We start from the raw sequence: 5,537 nt of genomic DNA on the forward strand, positions 1-5,537 counted from the left end.
CCCTCGGCACCTGGAGCCGCCACCCTGGTCCAGTCTACAGCCGGGCACTGTGGCTTCCCGTCGGCCCCAGAGCAAGGCCTCCTGAACTGCCGTCACCCCGTCTTCAGCTACTTCCTAGTCTGCAGCTAACAGTAACTCATTTTTACTGAGCATTTATTATGCACCTGTTAGTGTTCTAAGCGCTTTACAATATTGACCCCTTCACTCAACCACTTAACCAACATTCCCCAGCACCGGAGGAGCCGGACGCTGGGCTCCAAGTGGACACAGCTGTGACCACTGCAGTCACAGTCACCCCCGTCCCCATGCGGACCAGGGTCCGGTGGGGAAGACAACCCTGGGAATGCCCACGTGGAGTGTACATGCTCTTACAGACATGGGCAGGGAGCCTCAGACAGGCCTCAGCGTCCTAAAAGAACTCACCCTGACCCCAGCCCCTGCAGCTGCTGCACCTCTGCCCGATATGCTTGAAAGAGCTGGCCGCTCTGATGCCACCTTAACCCACCCCTCCCCCTGCCCGCCCGCCTCCCCGGTGCCCCTGCTCCATCCCCCTTGCTGAGGGATACACGCGGGCACATCCCAGGGCTCAGGCCTGGGCCTCTTCTCTTTCCTGATCTCATCCTCCTTCCACATGATCTCATCCACGGCTTCAAATACCTCTATAAACACATGGCTCCAAAACGTGTATCTCCTGCCCTGACTTCTCCCCTGAGCTCCAAACTCACATGCTCCACACGGCAGGCGTCTCCAAAGGGCAAAACAGAATTTTCTATTTATGCACCCACGTGAACCTGCCCTACCCTCCAGGACAATGGAAAGCATCCACCCAGATGCTCAGGCCCAAAGCCAATGAGATATTCTTGTTTTCCAATCAGACCAAGTATAACAAAGTCTTTAAATATAGATACATATTTTTTAAAGAAGAGAGGGTGGGAGGGAGAGTCAGTCCATATCAGAGATAAAGGCAGTCTTCCCCACTGACCCCTCGCAGTGAGACACCCCCAGGCTGGGCTCCTGTGACCTTCCCTTAGACTCTGTGGCCCCTCACCCACACGCGTGGCTCCCACACAACACACGGTGAGCAGCCTCTCTGCCTCCCGGGCTGCAGGGTACGGGGCTGCTCAGTTTGACCTCCTCCATCATGGATACAGCCCTCTGCCTCTCTGAAGACACACCTCTCTGGCAGTGGGACTCCCTCCACCCCCATGAGAACTTGTTCCCACGCTGGCGGGAGCCCCTCTCCCCAGAGTCAGTGATCCCCCCCATCCCCGGGGTCACAGTTGACCCAGGTATCGTGGGAGACCGGAGCGGGCTGTGTGAAAGGAGAGATCTAAACCAGGCTGAGCAGGGCAACGGGAAGGGCTGGCTCGGGACAGGCTGAGACTCCAAAGGCCCCATCTGGCTGGCAGGACAGCAGCTCCTGGCTGAGACCCACACAGCTCAGGAATGTGGCCACACCAGGCCACGGGCCAGGCAGAGGGCCCAGCTGAAGACGCCTGGAAATCCTCACTAGCACTGCTGCTCAGGTGGAAGAGGGAGTTCCCAAAGCAATCTGGGGTTGAAGGAGGCTGAGTAAACGTAGGGCCGGTGAAATGCCTCTCCCTGAGCTTGAGCTCCACCCTCAGTGTCTGCAACTCCACCGTGGACAGGGCGCTGATGGCCAAGGCACTGTCACAGAGAAGGAAGTTAGCCAGCTGGGTCACACAGGTGCCTGTGACTGATGTGTGGCAGGTAACTTCAGGAAGGTAAGGTGGATTCTGTGGGACAGTCACATAACCAGTGGCAGGTGTATGTGACACAGGCAGGCACACCTGCACAGCACAGGTAGAGAGTGTGCACTGGTATGGGATGATGGGAGTGACAGGTGAGCAGTTAGGGACAGACAGGTGAATATGTGACAGGCACACAAACACCACTGCTGACTGCTTCCCACCCAAGTGCCAGATGTTTCAGGGCCATAGTCCCCCCAGCCCAGGGAGACCTGAGGGCCCTGATGTCCTTGGAGAGCCTCCCAGGCCCCCTCTGCCCTCCAGGGTGAGCCTCCCTGCAGGACAGGAAAGGGCCCACCTGTGACACAAACGCCCGGACTTAGGGAGGGCAGCCCAGCAGTGTCCTCAGGGCCAGAGCAGGAAGATAGGAGCGGGGAGGCACCCTCCACTCGAGCTGTGTTGCCCCGGTTCTCCAGGCTCCTAGACACTTCCTGGGCTCTCTGTCTCCAGGAACCAGGGGCCTGGTGAGTGCTCGTAGCCTCAGACTAGTCTGCTACCCCAGGAGACAGTGCCACACAGCATTCCTCCCGGGATGGAAGGAGAGCCTCCCTGTCTCTTGGGAGAGACAGGTCTGGGTTGGGAAGACCCCCCAAGCCAGGCCTGCCCCCAGCAGTCACTGAGTCCCCAGAGCACGTGCACACACACCCCTCTCCCAGCCAGGTACCCACCACACCCACTCCGGGTACATGCAGATCCCATATGCCCACACACCATGCGGGGGCAGGGCCTCCAGAACTGCTGGGTGGAAGGTCACCAGCGACCTGGGCGCCGCCCCCATCCCCAGACCTGTCCTCAGACCCCAACCCAAGGCCCTCCTGGAGCCCCCGCAGGCTGAGCCTACGCTTAGCCCTTCACCCTCCTCCCGGGGGGCATCTGCTAACTAGAAGACCAGCCTCAGGGATGGGAGTGAAGCTGGGAGGAGATGGTGGTGAGCACGCCCCACACATCACCAAACTCAACCGCTGACGGCTCCCAGGACTGGCCCGCCTTGCTCTCCAGGCATCTGTGGTGTGGATTCCTATGCCCAGCACCTCCCACAAACCACGGCCCCAACTGCCCATCCCCTTCTAGCCCCTCCACAGCAAGCTCACAGAGGCACTCAAGGGTTATCTTCAGTTCAGCAAGCTCCCATCTGTGTGTCCTGGCCAAAGAGGGGTAGGAAGCACGGACCAGGAGGGGTCAGTACCATCTCCTCCTACCCTATGACTATGCAGGCACCCCATGTTCAAGACCCACCTCCAAGAGCCCACTGTCCCAGCCTAACATCATATACGTGCACAGACACCACAGCCTTTATCCCAACAAGAGGTGAACCTTTCCTGTTTGTGGGCCAGGCCATCCAAATATTTCCAAATCACCTGGCCCTGGGGGCCCCCTGCCTTACGGGAGAAGGACCCTAGGTTCTGTTGGCCTCACTCAGTTAACCTTTCTCTCTCTCCCTCTTGTTCATTCCACCTCTCAATTTCTTTCTCAATCTTTCTCTCCACCATTCTCTCAGTCTCTCAGCCTCCCTCTCAATCTCTCTCTTACAATGTCTCTCTCACCATCTCTCCCTCTCCCAGTCTCTCCTGATCAATCCTCCACCATCTCTGTCAAACATTCATTCTCTTTCACACGCGATGTCTTTCTCAAAATCTCTCGTTACCCCTCACAATATCTAGCTCTCTCAATGTCTCACAATCTCATGCCCCTTCTCATCTCCCTCCCAATCTCCATCTCTCCTCTCCCTCCCTTTCTCCCTCTTTCTCACCCATCTCAAACAACCTCCCTCTCTCTCTCTCATACACACACACGAGCACGCGTGGCAGGGAACCCAATACTCAAGGGTATCCACAAAGGCACACCTGTGTGTGTACTACCTGGGGCACACACTTGATGTGCAGCATGTATAGTATTTGTGTAAACCCATCCTTGGGCCTCTATCCCACCTGTGGCTCCTTCATTGGGCAACTGAGGCTGTACTTGGACTTGCAGACCAGTGAAGGAGAGGGGTCCTAAGTTGAGACTCTAAAGGCCAGGGCAGGGTCTGCCTCAGGTTACAGTACCAACCATAGGCCAGGCACTGTGGAGACAAGAGTGAACAACCCAGACAGACCCTGGCCTGGAGTGCCCATCCTCTAGTGAGGAGATGGACATGAAGAGAACTCTTCTTCTCTCAGTACATGAAAGTACAGCAGTTAACAAAAGCACAGTTAGAGGTGTCACCAGGTGTCAACATCAGGGGAGACATCCTAGGGTCAGGTGGGTTTGGCACCCAGCAGCGGAGGCTCATGGGTAATCTACCTGGCTTGAGGTCTGGCTCTCACACTGCTTCCTCAGTCTCAACAACCATCATGTCAGCGTAATTCCTGACAATGAACTGGAAGATGCTGCTTTCGGAAAAGAGCTTAGAGATCGGGGCCCCAAATTCTGGGTGTTCAGTGAAGTGTAGTAGCTAGGAGCCTGGCTTATTCGTGTAGCTGAGATCAGAAGGATGTGACCAGGAATTAGAGCATCGGGCAGGGGGTGGGTCCAGGCAGAGCGAACTGCATGTGCAAAGGCTCTGGGGTTACAGGGATGGTGGCAGTCACCCGCCCTGGGAGAAGGCAAAGGAGGGTCATGGAGCCCAAAGAGAAAGGGCAAAGTGTGGCCAGAGATAAAGCCACTGCCCCCCAGGGTCATGCATTCCCTTGGCTCTGACTTTTGATAAAGTTTGGCACATGAATTCAAAGGAGGCTCCATTGCTGTGATGACTCAGTCCGGCTGGATGGGGGAGCATGGTAACCAGGATGGAGCAGGTGTGGAGAGAGATGGTGGTCCCCATGGCAGGAAGATCAGGGACCACCTCCACAGCAGACACAAAGAAAGAGAAAAGAGCAGAGCTGAATTTGCAACAAGGAGAAACGGAGGCCAAAGCAGGCTTCGACACTGGAAGCAATCAGAAGAAAGCTTTGCAATAATTGGCTAGAAAGCAAAGCAGCCCAGCTCAAGAGGAAGAGAAAGCCAGAAAGAACCTCCCATTCCTGGAATATACTGTCTCCTGCCCCACTGGGGTCACCTCCTCCAAGAAGCCACCTTGATCCTGTTAAGTCCCTTCCTCAGGAGACACACGCTTCCCGTATCTCAGGGCACCCTCTGCGTTAAAATATTCGGTCAACGATCGCCAAACTCACCATGTACTTCCTTCCTCAGCCCACTAGAGGGCGCCCCGGCTCCAGGCCTTAGCCCAGGTGGAACCCGCCGGCTGCCACTTCCCCTCCTACGCATCCCAATGCGCAGTCCTGACAACGTTCTGGTTCCTACGGCCTGGCTCCCCCAGATGAAGGATCTTACGTTTAACAGTGGGGGGAACGGAGAGCAAGAGCAGTAGCCGAGGTGATTCAATTCTCATAGGAACAAACGGACTTAAAATATTCCGTAAAAACCACCGTGATGGTGATTGTGATTAGGAGGTCTCTCGCCGCAGGGGCCACCCACAAGTGCAAATCCAACGTAAGCCATCAGTGAGAAGCTTCGCAATGCTGATGTGTCTTTCAGAGGAAGAGAAAAAAATCTACATTTCCACATACCACATTTCATTAGGTAACCGCTCTCAAGACACTGACATAAACAAACCCCACGCTAGCCTACAGTCTTTAAGGCAAACACACATTTTGGGATTTTAGAGGAATTTATACAAAAGTAGTTAAACTACACTGTTTTACCACTTGAACGCTAGCTGTATATGATATACAAATTGCACATTTGTGAGTTTCTTGTAACTTCCCTAAGAAATAACAACCGTGGGCC

The sequence above is a fragment of the Phocoena phocoena genome, chromosome 20, assembly GCF_963924675.1.
Source record: "Phocoena phocoena chromosome 20, mPhoPho1.1, whole genome shotgun sequence".
Lineage (NCBI taxonomy): Eukaryota > Metazoa > Chordata > Mammalia > Artiodactyla > Phocoenidae > Phocoena > Phocoena phocoena.